This window comes from Poecile atricapillus, chromosome 3, assembly GCF_030490865.1.
Source record: "Poecile atricapillus isolate bPoeAtr1 chromosome 3, bPoeAtr1.hap1, whole genome shotgun sequence".
In the NCBI taxonomy this organism is placed as follows: Eukaryota; Metazoa; Chordata; class Aves; order Passeriformes; family Paridae; genus Poecile; species Poecile atricapillus.
The window spans coordinates 924452-942327 of NC_081251.1; the positions used below are offsets into that span (position 1 = coordinate 924452).

Consider the following 17876-nt stretch of genomic DNA (forward strand, 5'->3'; position numbering starts at 1 on the left):
CCAAACAAAATGTCTGTTGGTGTTGGTAGAAACTTGTTCATGAACCCCTAAGCAGGAAGACAGCCTTTGTTTTGAGTAGCCAATGATTAGTTTTTAGCAGCTTGTTGAGTGATAAACACAACTGGGAGGTGCAGAGAAATGATTTCCTCTTGACTCCTTGGTTTATGTCTTTCAAAAGAAAATATGTTATGCTCCTGCAGAAGATTTTCTTCCCTGTGAGGCTGGGGAGACCCTGGCACAGGGTACCCAGAGAAGCTGTGGCTGCCCCTGCATCCTTGGAACTGTCCAAGGCCAGGTTAGACTTGGAACACCCTGGGCTAGTGGAAGGTGTTCCTGCACATAGCAGGATGTGAAATGGGATTAGCTTTAAGGTCCCTTCCCACCCAAACCATCCTGTGATTCAACAATTCCCTTTATCCTGAGAAAACACTTGATCTTTTCCACTCTTCAAGTCAATACTGATATTTAATTAGGGGATCGATTGAGAGCCTATTGATGAAAACCGCATCAGGGGATAGGAGGAATCAACCCTAACTTGAAGGGTTTTGGGCAGGTGTTGCTGCCTGGTGGGGGTTATTCCTTGGCAGCCCTGGAGCAGGGCGTGGGCTCTCCCTCCCCACAGCTTCTCCCTGCTCCTCCTCCCTGGAGCATGGAAAACCAGCGTGTCCCTGCTTGTTAGTGAGCTGGAGAACCTCCCCAAGGATGGTGGCTGGGAGAGAGCTGCTCTGCCAGGAAAATTCATCCTACCTGGCCTTGAGAAATGCCCAGACAGGACATGGGAGCAGAGCAGCTTGCACAGATTCTCCAGCAGTGGCAGCCAGTGCCTGTTTAGGTCCATGACTTTTGGATGGCACAAAGTGGAGAAGGATTTCAGCCTTGGTTTGTGTAACTCTTGCAAGGGGGTAAGGTACTTCAGAAATGCTTTGTGAAAAACTAGATTGGCAAATTCCTGGTGCTGAGGGAATTCCCTGTCTGGCCCTGGAGAACAGGGAGGAGACCAGAGCTGCTCTTGCAAGTTGCCTTGAACGTCTGGTGTTTCGGTGCAGCTCAGCTGTGTGGGTTTTCCTTTCTGCGTGGGTTTGACTACAAGTCTTGTGTGGGTTTAACTAAAGTCTCTGCATGTTTTGGTTCTGTTCTGTAGCTAAAACAACTCCAGGCTTTCTCTCCCACTGGGATTGTGACTGTTCTCTGTAACCTGGAGAAACACTCATTTGTGTCTTGCATTTCCAAAATCTGACTTAATGCTCCCTGAGAGACACCTGCTTTCTTAAGAGCCGATGGGTATGGAATTTCTACACTGATATCCATACCTGTACAGCTTTTCCCTCAAGCTTACTTCTCAAACTGGTGTGCTTTCATGTTTGGATCCACCGAGGCTGTTGTTGGACTAGAAGGAGTGCTGGAAATGCTCTTCCCAAAACCATGGCTGCTGCTGTGTGTACTGGAGTTCCTTTGGTGCTGGAGGGGCTGGGATCAGCATCATGCTTGGGGAGGCTGTCCTGGCCCAAGATCTGAGCTTCACAACCCTTAAAAGCCATGGTTTCAAAGGTGGGTGTTGCTCTGGTAAGTTCAGGTGTCATCTCAGTGTGTCCAGGTGGGTGGCTGACCTGGGCTGGGTCAGGGTATGGTACCACTCACTGGATTTATGGAAGGTTCAGGAAAGCTGGGCTTTGTTATGGCTCATCTGCAGCTTAAGAGAGCAAACTCTTGCCTCTGTTTCCTGACAATGTTCTCTGAACAGGTTGTACCAGGTCCCAAATAAGTTATTCTGCCCCTGAGATGGTTGTGTCTTAAGTGGGTCTCACCAGCATTGTAATCTACAGTAAATTTTACATTTACATCTACAGGTGATTTTACATTTCCCTTCTCAGTTAATGACTTTGGTCACCTGGACACAGGAACTCCCCTGTGGGTGTCTGATGTTTTTATGTGTCAGGTGTCATCTCTTACCCTTCCAACCATGGCCATGGTACCTGTTCTTCCTCACCACCAAATCCCCCTGGCAGGTGACTTCCCTGAGGGCACTACCTCGACTGCACTTGCTTTACTGCAGATATAATAAATGTCTGAACTGAGGTCATTGGAATGCTGGTAGCAGTACCTAGAAGTTTCCAGTTCCTCAGGTAGCAACATTGATTTCACACCCTCCAAGGCTTGCTGCAGACTGTGTCTCATCCATCCTCTCCTCTTCCTTCTCCAAGTGGGATTGCTGTGGCAGAAGCCGAGCTGTCACCTCCATCTCTGGCACGTGGCAGGACGTGCGTGTGCCTCTGTCACTTGAGAGGCAGCTCAGATGTGGAGCCTCAGCACAGCTGTCTAATTGCTGGTTAAAGGAGCCCCTCCAACATTCCTGATTCCTTGAGTGTGCTGGGAAGTGCTTTCATCTCCATCAAACTTTCTGATCTTCCCAGTAAACAACAACGTTACATTAGTTATTTTAGCTACACAAATCTCTGGCAAAAGCAAAGGTAACTCCTGTCTAGTTCTTTGGGATTTGTGCTTCCTGTTGGTCTGTCTGGGACAGCATGGACCAGGAATGTGAGTTCTCTGAGAAGTCAGCTGTGTCTCATTCCTGTTCCAGTGAGCAGAAATGCTGTCCTTCCATCAGAGTGGCTCAGAAACTCCATCAGCAACAGCATTAGACTGGCAGTGTCTGCTCAGCTGAGGTGGCCATGTACTGCAGGGATGTGTCCCTGCCCCAGGGATGTGTCCCTGCCCCAGGGATGTGTCCCTGCCCCAGGGATGTGTCCCCCGCCCCAGGGATGTGTCCCCCGCCCCAGGGATGTGTCCCTGCCCCAGGGATGTGTCCCCAGCCCCAGGGATGTGTCCCCAGCCCCAGGGATGTGTCCCTGCCCCAGGGATGTGTCCCCCGCCCCAGGGATGTGTCCCCAGCCCCAGGGATGTGTCCCCAGCCCCAGGGATGTGTCCCCAGCCCCAGGGATGTGTCCCAGTGTGCTCGAGACCTTGACCCAGCCTGAGAACAGGAGATGGAGCTGCCTGGGTTTGGGTCAGGGAATGACAGAATGGATTTGGGTTGGAAGGAATGTTTAGGTTCAGCTTATTTTACCTCCTGCCATGGGCAGGGACACCTTCCACTATCCCAGGTTGTTCCAAGCTCCAGTCCAGCCATGGACTGTGTCAGAGAATAACGTCAGAATTTATAGGAAAAGAGCTGAGGTTGCAGCTGAGCTCTGCCAGCAGCTGGAGCAGCAGCCCCACAGGCCCCAGGGTGCCAAACCACAGCGCTTAACAGTTCTTGTGTCACCTCTGACAGCAGCTGGGTGACAGCACCTGCACTTGCTCAGAGCAGGACACCTCACACCACCTCTGTGGCCTGCTCATTCTGCCTCTCACCCACCTGCAGGGTTAGAAGCTCTTCCAAAGCTGGTGGCCACCCCCAGATGCTCTGAGGATCATAAGGAGACCTCATGCAGCAGGAATCCCCCCTTGACTGTGGGGTTTTTGATGGGATCCAGAGCAGCTCTGACACTGGGAAATGGATCCCCACCTCAGGTCCTGCCCTGGCACCCAGGACCAACAGCGAGACTGAGACAGCCTGTGGAGCACACACTTGTTGTCACCTCACAGCAGGACTGTGTTAGTTTGGGTTGTCTGGGGTCTCTCATTGCCCCAAGGTCAGCAGTGCCAGCACCTGTCTGCATTTCTGTTCCAGTCACACACCACCTGCAGCACAACTTTTCCCCAATACCCAGATCAGGTTTTCCCTGTTACAATCCGTGTTGACTTCCTTTTGTCCTCAGCAGCAGGCTCAGGCTGCCCCAGTGGGGACACCCAGGGCCCAAAGGGGCTCCAGGAGAGCTGGAGAGGGACCTGGACAAGGCCCAGGGACCCAGGGAACAACTCCCAGTGCCAGAGGGCAGGGCTGGATGGGATTTGGGGCAGGAATTGTTCCCTGGCAGGGTGGGCAGACCCTGGCACAGGGTGCCCAGAGCAGCTGGGGCTGCCCCTGGATCCCTGGCAGTGGCCAAGGCCAGGCTGGACACTGGGACAGTGGGAGGTGTCCCTGCCATGGCAGGGGTGGCACTAGATGAGATTTAATGACTCTTCCAACCCAAACCATTCTGGGATTCTGTGAACCTTCTTGCAGAATGCAGCAAACTAAAACTTCCAAACAAGTCTCACAGTCTCCAGTGCTGCCTCAGGAGATGCCAGTGTTTTGGGTAGCACTAAAATTGGATTCTAGGTGTGTCGTGTGACATTCTTGCAGTTGTTTCCACATTTTCAAAGGCACTTTATTCCTGTTTCTCAGGCTTTTTCTGTGAGTTCAGTTAGACTGTTGCAGTATCAATGACAGCTAAAAAAGGTGACAAAACTTCCTGATAAATGTGATGCTTCGGGGCAATATCATAACAACGGGCCTTTATTTCAAGGTTTTTCCCTGCTGATGAGCTTGAGAGCTCTGCCACTCATCTTCTCACTGGCTGGAGAACTTAGGGCTTGGGTGGAAACATCTGGTGTTCCAATTCTTGACCTCCTGCAAGATCTGGGAGCTGGAGGATCTCTCAGGGTCACACTGTGCCATTGCCCTGATGTGTAGCCTTACAGACTCCTGTTACTTGGTGTAAACCAAAGGTCAGAACCTGCTGCCATGCTTTTTATTGATGCTGAGAGGTTAATAAATGAAAGGTTTCTGTGATGTGTGAGTTGCTGTTCAATACCTGGGAACATCCCCAGTGATGTGGCAGCTGTTCATTAACAACATCTGTTGAGTATTGGAGCCTGGGAACATCCTGGGGGAGCACTGGACACAGCAGTGTCCTGGAGCCTGTGGAGGGAAGCAGGTGTGTCTTTAATCAGCCATTCCCTGCTGGAAATGTCACCCTGCAGGGGTTGGCTCACAGCCTGTCCCCAGCCCTTTCCCTGGGAATGATGTGAGGTCACATGTGGGGTGGCAGCGCGTGCTTGGTGCCAGCAGTGCCACAACTCTCAGAAATAATGGGATTGTTTTGTGTTTGTAAGAATACAAACAGGTTTTCCAGCAGTACATCATCACATGTGTCCTTTTGGAGCAATCTGGTCCAGGGGAAAGTGTCCCTGCCCTTGGAACAAGGTTGGGCTGTAAGATCCTTCCCAACCTGAAGCGTTCTGGGATTCAGTGATTCCATGACAGTGAATTGAGTGGCTGAATCCTTTAATCACCTCCCCAGCACAGCACCTCCTGTTTGGTAAAGCTGATGCTTTTCTGAATGAATTCACTTCCCCTCATTTATGTATTATCTGTCTTGTCCATCTGCTGAGTATAAATTAGCCAGGATAAGTGTTAACTTGAATTTTATTTTTATGTAATTTGAGGGCAAAATTACCATTACAGCAAGTAGTGACAAATTCTGTTTCATAAATAGCAGTCTATGTGAAAGCAGATTCATGTACTGTATTTATTTCCTAGCTAACAAATATAGCTTAAGTAGGGTGAGACATGCATGAAAACCGATTTAATTGGCTGTAATTGAACTTGAACATATTTAATTCATGTCCTTGGTGGTTTGGAGTAGAATTCCAATTGCAGACTGGGCTGTCCAGGCTTTTCCCTGCTGTGATTTTGGGTGTGGGGCCTGATGGGCTCCTGACAGTGAGATGCAGCTGCTTCATGTGATGCCCTCCCTAAAAATAGGGGCTGGTAAAGGTTCCTGCACCAGAGTTAATTGAGTATATTGGAAAATGAAAGATGTAATGGCAGGGAATTAAATCAGCCCTCAAACCTGGAATTAACTGACACTGAGCAGAGGTTACTGCTGCATGGGAACAACTCTGAAGAAAGTTCTGTTTCTTGCTAGAGCTTCATTTCCTTTTTTTCCCCCTTAGTACCTTATGAATAAAAACCTTATTGTCTCTCTTGTCTCTTGGTATGCATAAAACATCACTAAAATAGTTCCTTTGTTCATTTTCTTTTGTTTTGTTTGTGGGAGCCTTGTGTAAGCTTTAGCTGCTGGAATAACAAAATGATCAAGTTTCTTTTTTCTGGAAGAAATAACTGCTTGTGTTGAAGCTGTGGTCTCAGGGATCTTAGTGACAGTGTGGGTGGTGTCAGCAGGAACCTGGAGCCTTCTTTCTGCACAGAGATGGTGTTTTATACACAGATTTGAGCTGTACTTTCATGTGACTTCTGAAACTCTTTCCCTGGGAGGAGTGTGGGTAAGTCAGACCTCCCTGGACAGAAGTTGCACTGATGGTTGTGAGCTGAGGGCAGCTGGGGAGGAGATGATGAAGAGGTTCCATCAGTGGTTCTGGCCTCAGAAATGGCCTCAGTCCCTGTCTGTGACCAGTTAGTGCCCCACAGAGATTGTGCACACAGATGTTTCCAAGGGGGATGCCAGAGGGTGGTGCCAGACTCTGCTCAGTGGTGCCAGCAGCAGGACGAGGAGCAGTGGCCATGAATTGGAACACAAAGAATTCCTCCTCCACATGGGCCCCAACTTCTGTCCATGCAGGGTGACAGAGCCCTGGAACAGCTGCCCAGGGAGGATGTGGAGTCTCCCCCTCTCACCTGCTCCAGGTGACCCTGCTTGGACTGGAGGATCTCCAGAGGTCCCTTCCAGCCCCAGCAGTTCTGGAGTTCTCTGAACCTCTGTTGTTGTCTGGGATCCCAGTGTTTGCATGGCTGGGGTGCCCGGTACGCTCACTGCTCCCAGAACTTGTGGCAGCTGTGCCTTGAACACATCTGCTGAGTGCATGCTGACGTTAAACATGTTGGATTCCGAGCTGTTGGGAGTGGCTGTCCCTCCATGTCCAGGTCACAGTGCTGGGGAAATTCTCCATTTTATGGGAAATGCTCCTCAGCCCAGTTATCTCCCAAACTTTGCACAGGAGTCAAACACCAGATCAAAACTGCCATGAAGCCTTGGCCCACTGGCAGAGGCTCTGCTCCTGGGGACTGGGCTGGCCATCAGGTGACTGCTGTGGGACTGCTCAGCATTCCCTGGAGTGTTCCTGGCACAGCTGCAGCAGCTGGAGCTCACCCAGCTCCCCTGCCCTGTCCTTGCCAGAGTGGGAGAACCACGTTGTCCCTTGGTGCTGCCTCAGCCTCCACCCCAGCTGAAATCACCAAGGGTGTGTTTGTTAACCCCCAAATTAGCATTGGCAGGGGCTGCCCAGGGAGGTTTGGAGTCCCTGGAGGTGGCCAAGGAAAGTGCCCTGGGCTGGGGACAAGGTAGGCATTGGGCACTCAATGATCCTGGAGTGCTTTTCCAACCCAAATGATTCTGTGGTAACTGAGTTTCTCAGGTGTGGCTCCGTGTGTCATTGTCCCTTCCTTTGAACCTGGAGGAGGATGTGGTGCCTCTCAAGGTAGAAACAGGTTGGTTTGAGCTGTTGGGAGTTCAACTTCAGTCCCTTGAGTCCCCTTTCCCTCCAGCCCCCAGACAACCACCTCTAACTAATGGTTTTAAGCTCACACACCTTAGTTCCTCCCTTGGAGGAGCTATCACCTTCACTTTACAGAAAAGTTGAAATTTATTTGCAAAGATTAATACAGAAGTCATGACTGGCAGTTTATGTCCAGATCAGTATTTAAATACTCGCAGCAGATGGAGAGAGGGACCTGGAACTCGAGGTTGATGTGGAGCTCCTGGAAAAGCATTGTGTCACCATTGAATGAGGAAGAGATATTTGGAAATCCCTCACAGGCAGATCTGTGGGATGGGCCCCCAGCTCCCTGTCTGCTACATGGTACCAGGGCCTTTTCCACCTCCTGATTATTTGGATTTTAACTCCAGGTGTGGGTTTGAACAGCACTTCTCATTGTAATCCATCTATCAAACATGAACAGTGCTGCTTGAGGAGCTCTGGGGAATCCCTGATGTATTGGTACTCTGCTTCCTTACAGCCCTGTGGCTTCCCAGACCTAAATATGTGGATAGAATCTGTAATTTTTAGAAGAAAAAAAAGTCATGTTCAGCTGGTGAAAGGATTTACATTTGCAAGTATCCAATGTGTAATAGCAAGGTAATGGACTTCTCCCTGTTGGAGGGAATAGGGTGGAACAAAGGAGATCTCAAGGATTGTTCCTGGAAATGATTAATATTTTCATTTAGGTGATGAGCAGTGGAGAGGTGGAAGGTCCCCAGTGCCATGGAGGTGCTGTGTAGGGAACATGCAGATCCCACCACCGCTGGCTCCTTGGTCACTTCATATTTTTAATATTTTTTAAAACTGCCACCAAATGCTCTTAAAGAATTCTTGGCAGCAATATTGCCTTTTGCAGTGACTTAGGTGTTAATTTGTAATTTTTATTACAAATCTCAAAAACAGTCATGGAGAAGGTTTCATTTGAGACTCACAGTGAGACAGTTTTGGTGCCCTACATTTGCTGTGTGTCCCTGAAAGGGCCAATGGCAGAAATCTCACCTGCTCACAGCTCCTTTGCTGCTTTGATGGCAACAGGAGCACTTCAGAAAGGAATTTCCAGTTAGGAGGATCCCCTTCCCTCCTGGAGTTGTGAATCCTGCAGTTGGGGATGCTGTTCATCTCTGAATTCTGTTAGTCTCTGAATAAGGGCAATATGAGATGGGTTTAGGCAGCTGCAGTGGCAGGAGGATCCCCAAATTCTTCCAACAGTGGAGATGTGGATGAATTCCCAGCAAGTGGCCATTCCCAGACACCAGGTCAGGCTGGATAACAACGGCCTCCTATTGTCTGGGGGGGATTAGGCCTGGGATTTGGGGGGATAGAAGCCAGAGTACTGGATTTGTCACCAGAATGAATATTCAGCGAGTCCCTGATGAGCTGGTCAGGGCTGGTTTGCATAAAGCAGATCTCCCTGTACCCTGTAGGGACGTGTGACAGCAACTGAGGCACACAGATGCATCCAGGAGGGGAATGTAGGTCACCCCCAGGAGCTGCTGTCTCGCAGGACTGTCATTTGCTTCGTTAAGAATAGATTAATTGGGAGGAGATGATCTGGCACCGGTGCTGCTGCTCCTGTCCCGTGTCCTGCCTTACATCAGCAGCTTTGGAATTTCTCTGGATTGGTGTGGGATTGGGGAAACTGGGCTGGAAGGGCAGTTTTATAAACTACTGGGACATGGGGGACTCAGGACAGAGCCAGGGGGTCACTAAGAGGGGCTGGTAGAGCTTGAGCAGCCTCTTGGAAAGGAATTACACTTGGGTTTAAGAACCTCTAATTTAGCAAATTTTGTGTTAAAAGTTGAAGTGTCTTCGTTTGGATTTTGGGAATCTACTGCATTCCTAAAAAAGATGCTGAAATTAAACAAGTTTTTTTTAAGACACACAAGCTCATGCTAGTAAATGTCACTGGATAAGAGTCTTTAACTTATCTTTACAGAATGAGATCTAGTCATAGTTCCTGGTCTTGATACCTGCTCTACAAAGTACCAATTTTCAGGATACTGTGGCTCCCCAGCAGTTGGACACAGCAATTCCCATGGGAGTTACCCAGAAAAGCAGTTTTGTGTAGCTGTTGCTGTCGTGGTGTGGATGGCTGGAGGCTGCTGACCTTGGCATAAAGCAGGGAATGTTTACCCAGGTGATAGTTCAGGTGCAAGGGGTGGTTTGGTGAGTGGATGATGAGAGAGCTTTTGGGGAAGGAGAGGCTTTTGGGTGATGGTCTGAGGATGGGAGGTTTGGCACCAGGGACTGGATGTATGGGAAAAAACTGTTGACACTGATCATGTCATCAGTTGTGGCTGGTGGAATGAATGTAATTAAATCACTTGACTCTGTTCCCATGGTCCTGCCAAGCTCAGCTTGATCCAAACCAGGCTCCCAGGCAGGACCTTCACCTTCAGGGGGAGGTTTCTCCTGCCCAGTTGTGGAGCTTTCTTAGGCCACTGGAATCGCTGGCCTTGGTGACCTTAGAGGTCTTTTCCAGTGTGGACAATTCCATGATTCTGTTCTGTAAATGAGCTCAGTGCACATTTCCCAAGGTTTTCAGCTAAGGTGTGTGTTACTTTACTTCATGTGAGGTGTGTGCTAACTTGAGTCAGATGCAGCTTCAGGTGCTTTGTCAGTGCTGAGCTGTCATGACTTGAAACCTTGCAGAGCAGGACGAGTGAGTTCCTGCTGCAGCTTTGGTTTGCACACTGCACTGGGAAAAACTTCCTGCAGAGAAGGTGAAACACCTGAATTCACTGTATTTCTGCTTTGCTAACACATTAATCTGTGCTTTACTCATACCTTGAGTTCTTTGTTACGCTCCTGGGGGTGGGATGTCAGAAATGATGGAACTGAGGGTGTAGAAGAGGAGAGCAAAGACAGCCAGGAGGCCATTCCAGTGTCACTGTGATGACTGATACTCTCTGGGCTGGTTCCAGGGCTGTTCCTGCCTCTCCCCATAGCTGTGGGAGCCCAGGGTCTCTGGGGGTCGTGCCCTGCCTCTGTTATTTCCTGGGGCCCCTTCGCTCCCTGTGCCGAGCTCTGCTCCCGCTCCGGGCTCCGCGTCTCAACAAGTCAGGCAGGTACTCCCCGTCCTGCCCTTGGAGTCCTGAGTCACTGCAGCTTGGGAGGCTGGGAGGGAGCTCCCCTGGCAGTTTGTACCATGAACTGGAGTCCTTTGGACACCCCAAGGACCTGGCTCTGAGTAGTGTGGGAGTAGCCTGTGGTGGAGAGGGCTGGGCGTGTGCAGCGTGGCCCAGCGCATCCTCCGAGCGAGCCTGTGCTGCCCGTGTCTCTGGGGCCCTGCAGGGTTTATAACCTGGCCTGCAGCTCTTTGGGTGGGCTTGTCTGATCCAGGTGTTCAGGGCTTGGAGATCCCTGTTGGCTCCTCTGCTCTCTGTGCTGGCTGGGTTATACAGGCAGATAGTGCCAGGACACTGGGAATGGCTTCCTGTGGGCAAAGGACAGGAATATGGATAAGGAATCTCAATATTCCCCATGGGAAGGCCCTAGCACGGGTTTCCCAGAGAAGCTGTGGCTGCCCCTGCATCCCTGGCAGTGTCCAAGGCCAGCTTGGATGGAGCTTTTGATGCCTGGAAATAGAAGACAAATTTTTCCACCTGGGAAGTGAAGACAGACATCTGTCTGCCTGTGGCACACAGTGGGACAAGATGAGCTTTAATGTCCCTTCCCACCCAAACCATTCTGGGATTCAATGAATGCTATTTTTTCTATCCCCTTGAAGAATTCCTGGCTTCATGTGAGTGTAGGAAGGATCCATGCAGGAATGGGTGCTCTCCCAGGGATGTGTGTGCTGGAATTCTGTGTACACACACACACAGCAGGTGAGCTGCAGGGGCTCTCCCCTGAAGGAGGAGGAGCAGCTGCTGGATTAACTGAGTTACTCTGCTGTTTACTCAGGGGATTAAGTGTGTTTGAGCTCCAAGAGCAGGGTGTGTGCAGGGCTCTGGAGTCGGGGCATCCTCCTGCAAAGGCACGAGCAGAATTCGTGCTGCCTGCTAGGTTTAAACCAGGAGCACCATGTGTTTGTCAGACCCAGAACATCCACAGGCTTCTTGTTTTGGTTCCATCCCTGTTTTTTTGTGGCTGATCAGGCTGCCTTTCCCTCTTCCCTCTGTCCTTCCCATCTACCTGACCATGCTACACGTGATCAGGCCTGAGCACAAGGAAGAGTTCAAATGCAGTGCAGTCCCTCACTCCTGCTGAATAAATCTTTTGTTAGGAAGAGTAGCCTTGGCCTAAAGTGTCAATTCCTCCCCAGATGTTTTTGGGATTGGGGGAGGACAATGTGGGTTCCTTCTCCCTCTGGGGCCCTGTTCCAGCAAGTTCCTCCCCTCTGCAGTTGGGTGCTCTGCTGGCTGCCAGAGGTGCAAAGCCTGATTGCAGGAGGAATTGCCATGAGTGCCAAGGCTTGTCCCAGCCAGCCTAAAGCTTCCCACTCCCTCCCACGTCAGCTGAGTTTGGCTCTCTGATAAAACTCAGGCTTTCACTCAAGCCTTTGCCAAAGGATGAAGCTGGGAATAGCTTCAGTTTCTCTTTCCTGAATACCCTGCTCTGAGAGCTGTGATTCTTACAGGTGGCACTTGTTGATGGAGGCCTGTTCCTTTCTTATCTCCCATGGACGAGGGAAAGGAGACACCCCAAGGAGCTGAGAGGGGCTGCAGGATTTCAAGTTAAGCAGTGTGATCATAGAATGGATCATGGATTGGTTTGGTTTGGGAAGGACCTTAAAGCTCAGCTCCATGCCACAGGCAGGGACACCTCCCACTATCCCAGGTTGCTTCAAGCCCTGTCCAGCCTGGCCTGAACACCTCCCCACACCTGTCCAACTCAAGTAAGGGCTTTAATAGCCACAGGAAGTCTTTACTGCCTCACTTTTTGGAAATTCCTGCCTTGAGTGAAGAAAGTATCTGGGCAGGCAGAAGGAAACTGCTGCTGTCTTCACTGGATTAACTAACAGCTCTCCCATTCACAAAGTGAAGGAACGGGGCCTTGGGACTCACAGCGATCCTGGGAGCACAGGCTGTGCCATACCTGGAGTCCATGTGGAGCTGGGATCCTCCAGGTGTGCTTAGAGCTTACACAGAGCTCAGGAAACAACCCCAAAACACCTTCATTTAAATAGCAAAAATTCAATAAAAGAGAACTGACAACAGCAGCAATAATTAAGCCTGAGTGCTTTTAAAACTGCCAAATTAACTTTGGGGTGAAAAGCTTTGTCTGGTCTTTGTAAACACAGCAATTTCATCCTGAGGTCCCCAGAGTCTCAGGAGAGATGTATTAACCTTAGTGAAGAGTCCCAGGATCCCTGGGTTTGGAAAAGACCCCCAAGACCATGGAGTCCAAGCTGCCCACCTTGTCCCCAGAGCACTGAGTGCCACATCCAGGCCTTCCTGGGACACCTCCAGGGATGGGGACTCCAGCATGGGCAGCCTCTTCCAAGGCCTGACCACCCTTTCTGGGAAGAAATTCCTCCTGATCTCCTCCAAGGCCTCCCAGTAACAAACTTTCCAAATATATCAAGTCCAAAACTCTATACAGTGCAGCTCTTGCAAAGCTCTAATGCTTCAGGGTGTCATTTACTTAGAGCAGGAAGCCGTTAACCTTGGTTATCATAAGTTAAGATAATTATTAATTATTTCGTAAGAAAGCTTCAGCAGTAAATCCACTTTGTCTTTCCAAGGAAATCCCAGCACAAGCTCATCAGGCAAGAGCTGAGACTTCTGCTTTTAATTAAGCTCTTAATGATCTCAGTTACAACTTAAGTCTTTCAAAACATTTCTTCTGTGAGAGATTCCGAGCTGCACAGTGTGGATGAACACCATCCCAAACCATGCTCAACATCTTCAGTGCCAGCACTGATTTCCAGAGGCTTTTTAGGAGCTGTTTTCTCCCTCCTTCATCCTTCAGCACAGAACAAGGTCTCAGTGTTGGTTTTTCCAGGTGTTGTCCCCAGCAATGGGTGATGGGACTTTGCTGGGACAATGATTTCAGTTGGTGTGAGAGGTTTTGGAAGCACAAGCTCAGACAGGAGAGTTTATTTTGGAGGGGCAGTAGCAAACCCCAGGCCAGGGGCTCTTTGTGCCTGGGACACTGGCACTGCTGGATTCCAGCTCTGTGGAAACCTGTGGAAGAACACATGGATTACACAAACATACACACCTGGTAGGAAAAACCTTGACTCCTTATTTTATTAAAAAATAAAACCCAAACAAAAACTGAACTCTGTTTTGGTGACTTCATTTATAGCTGACAAATTTACAGACTAGATAATCCAACAATAATCTCCATCCCTGGCAGTGTCCAAGGCCAGGTTGGATGGGGCTTGGAGCAGCCTGGGATAGTGGAAGATGTCCCTGCCCATGGGAGGGGTGGCACTGGATGGGCTTTCAAGTTCCAACCCAAACCATTCCATATTTTTATAGTCATGAGAGGTTCTTGGAGAAGGTGCTGTGGCTGAGAACTTCACCTTCCTCATGATGACCCAGCACTGGGAGGGGCACAGCTGGGCATGGCCACCCAGACACCTCCCGCTGCTCCTCAGGAGGTGGGAACTCGGGTATTGAGAGGTGTTCTTTGAGTCACACTTAAAAATCCTGGCTGTTGGCAGAGCCTGTGGCACAAAGCTGGGCAGCTTCAACACAAGATTCGAATTACAGAGTGGATGAGGCTGGAGAAGGGATCTCAGACCATCCCCAGCACTGCCCCATGTCCCCAAGTGCCACATCCACAGGGCTTTAAATCCCTGCAGGGATGAGACTGCACCCCTGCCCTGGGCAGCCCCTGCCAAGGCCTGAGCTCCCTTTCCAGGCAGAAATTCCTGCTGCTGGCCAAGCTGAGCCTGCCCTGGCCCAGCCTGAGGCCATTTCCCCTTGTCCTGTCCCTGTTCCCTGGGAGCAGAGCCCGAGCCCTCCTGGCTGTCCCCTCCTGGCAGGGACTTGTGCAGAGCCACAAGGTCCCCCCGGAGCCTCCTTTTCTCCAGGCTGAGCCCCTTTCCCAGCTCCCTCAGCCTCTGCTGGGGCTCCAGCCCCTTCCCAGCTCCATTGCCCTGATGAACCTGAGGATGAATTTGTGCACGTTTGCTTTTCTTCCCCGAGCTGAGCCCACGTGGTGCTGCTGCTGCAGTGTGTGCACAGCAATTATTAATGAATTACAGACAAAATGCAGTTGTTTCTGTGCTGCTCTTGGCCTGTGTTGGGTGAGATGTGCCGAGCTGGGTGGTGTAGGATGTGTCTGCAGGATGGGATGGGATGTCCCTGCAGGATGGGATGTGTCTGCAGTATGGGATGTGCCTGTAGGATGGGATGGGATGTCCCTGCAGGGTGGAATGGGATGTCCCTGCAGGGTGGAATGGGATGTCCCTGCAGGGTGGGATGTGTCTGTAGGATGGGATGGGATGTCCCTGCAGGATGGAATGGGATGTCCCTGCAGGGTGGGATGTCCCTGCAGGATGGAATGGGATGTCCCTGCAGGGTGGGATGTGCCTGCAGGATGCCTGTCAAGCTCCAGCTCCCAGCCGTGCCCTCCTCCTGCCCTACATTCTGCTTCTTCCCGCCCAGCATCCTCCCCGTGCTCAATGGGGGCTTTGTTTGGAAGGAATGCAAACAAAATTCAGGCTCTGTGAAAAGGACCAGCTCATCATTTGTAGCTCTGCAATGGACTGGAAAATAATTTTTTCTCCCTTGGGTCTGTCACTTGTCAAGACCAGTCACTTTGTGATTTAGTGGCAGGGGCTTGGGAAGGTGTAAAGTGATATGGAAATGATTATGGACTCATCAGCTGTTCTGCTGATGAAGATCCTGGCTCTTCGTTAGCATCTTATATCAGAGATAGATGGAAGCACAAATCCCTTGAGCCAATAGTTGTGTATCCACAAGGTTTAGACTTGCACAGGTACAATTGGGGCTCTGGGCAGTATTCCCTGCAGGATGGAGGGGTGTGAGTTGAGTCCAGCGTGAGCTGGCAGCCCCTGGAGCTGCTCCTGGGCCGGGTTTGCCGTGGCTGGGCAGAGCAGACTCAGGGTTTGTGCGAGGGCAGTGTTGGCACTGACCATGGGATCGACTGCTGGTGCTCCTTAAAGCCTTGGTACCCCCAGGCAGGAGCCCAGAAACTCCAGAAATGCTTCTGTCCTTTCTAAAGTTGAGTTCAGCTTTGTCACACCTGCACCCATGGAATCCCGGAATCCCAGACTGGGCTGGGTGGGAAGGAACCTCAAAGCCCCTCCAGTGGCACCCCTGCCATGGCAGGGACACCTCCCACTGTCCCAGTGTCCAGCCTGGCCTTGGGCACTGCCAGGGATCCAGGGGCAGCCCCAGCTGCTCTGGGCACCCTGTGCCAGGGCCTGCCCACCCTGCCAGGGAACAATTCCTGCCCAAAATCCCATCCAGCCCTGCCCTCTGGCACTGGGAGCCATTCCCTGGCTCCTGTCCCTCCAACCCTTGTCCCCAGTCCCTCTCCAGCTCTCCTGGAGCTCCTTTGGGCCCTGCAAGGGGCTCTGAGCTCTCCCTGGATCCTTCTCCAGGTGAGCACCCCCAGCTCTCCCAGCCTGGCTCCATGGCAGAGGGGCTCCAGCCCTGGAGCAGCTCCGGGGCCTCCTCTGGGCTCTCTCCAGCAGCTCCAGCTCCTTGTGCTGTTGGGATCCCCAGGACTGGGGTCTCACCTGAGCACAGGGGCAGAATCCCCCCTTTCTGCTGCCCACCCTGGGGGATCAGGCCAGGGCATGGGAGGTTTGGGGCTCTCATGTCCAGCCTCTCAGCTCCCCCAGGCTGCTCAGAGCAACAGGTGCAAGACTGGGAATGGGAAAGAAATGCAGAAGTGAGCTGGGAACCACAGAAGTGAGGGTCTGCCTGTTGTGAGCTGTCCTGAAGGGTAGAGAACATTTCCATAGCTTCATTGGAACATGTGGAATTTATAAGATTTTTGTAAGCCTGGCTGTATTCTTCCAGGTTTTCCCAGCTTGTCCTGCTGAAGGTGATAAATATCTTACCAACACTTAATGAGGGAGTAATTTCATACTCATCTTTAATTCATGAGCTCTGTCATTATCCCCCTGTGATGACGAGATGTCTGTTCTTCAGCCAGTCAGGTTTTATACCCGTTACCCTCTTCAGCTCTTTCCTGAACTGGATTTTCCTGGAAACCTCCCCATATCTGTTTTCTGGGAAGCCTTTGTGTTTCTGCTGTTTATTGTCAACAGCCTCAGACTGGACAGGCACTACAGCCACACAGGAGTCTCCTTTTCCCAGTCCTGGAGCTCCTTCGGAAGCATTTCCAGGGAGTTACATTGCTATTTATAACAACCTTTCTGTTCTGAAGGCTGAACTGGTATTATATTGGAATGAGAGCTGAGTATAACATGAGATTAGAGATTTATTTTATCCCCAAATACTGGACTTGGCTAAATCCCTCGGAGTGCAGAGAAGAGTTAATTTCCTTGGCTGGGTTAATAATTTACTTTATCTTACCACATAAAAAGTGGTTCTTAAACATTCTGCTTCAGCTGGGCACAGCCCAGAAGTAACTGTCACCATATAAAATATTTCATTTCTCATGTTTGGTGCTCATTTGTTTGGTTTTGTTGCTGGGGACACGATATGGCAGCAAACAACTCCCTGAAATGCTGAAAAAATACAGGGCTGGGTGGATTTGGGGCAGTTTTATATCTTGGCAGTCGATCATTCAGCAGGTTTATATTTCCAGTCACGTTTGTGTGATAGTTAATCCACTGATTCATAAATGTAACCTAGTGTGAGGGTTTGCAGTGCTGGGGCTGCAAACAAAGGAGCACTGACCTGAGATGGGCAGGAGGTCCCAGGCTGCCATCCTGGGATTAATGACAGCCTTGGCCTCAAGTCACTGCAGGGCTTTAAATCCCAGAATTCTTCAGGTTGGAAAAGCACTCCAGGATCATTGAGCCCACCTTGTCCCCATCCCAGGGCACTGAGTGCCACATCCAGGCCTTCCTTGGACTCCTCCAGGGATGTCCTTCCATTGCCCAGCCCAGAGCTGGGAGTTTCTGTGTCCAGCTCTCAGCCCAAGAAGTTCTGTGTGCTGGGTGTTGGTTAAAAGGAGTTCAAAGCAAAGCTCCCATACAAATTTCTTATGTAATAGTGCATTTCATAAATTCTGTTTAATCTTCCTTGGTAAAAAGTGACCTTGGTAGGTTTGGGAGGGAAGTTTGGGATTGCAGCTGCTGCCTTTTGAAAAGTCTAAATATAAACAGGTTTTTGGAAAGCATGAGGAATGATCAGTGGTGTTCTGTGATTGGAATTGAAAGTTGGAACAGTGGCATCTAATTGGAGTCAGAGTGGTTTGAGGGGATGGTTTGGAGTGTTCCTGCTCTGGTGTAGCCTCTGCTGTAATTCTTGTGGCAGCTTTGGGAAGAGAAGGTTGAATCCTGGGGCAGCTCTGGGCCCCTCCTGACAGGAGAGCCCTGGAGGGGCTGGAGCGTGTCCAGGGCAGGGAATGGAGCTGGGAAGGGGCTGGAGCCCCAGGAGAGGCTGAGG

General features: G+C 50.6%; 1 protein-coding gene across 1 annotated transcript in view; it reads left to right on the forward strand.

The window, feature by feature from the left end:
* Nucleotides 1-17876, forward strand: part of RAB10 (RAB10, member RAS oncogene family) — a 41605-nt gene that overhangs the window by 7117 nt on the left and 16612 nt on the right. The gene's annotated exons all lie outside the window — the stretch shown is intronic.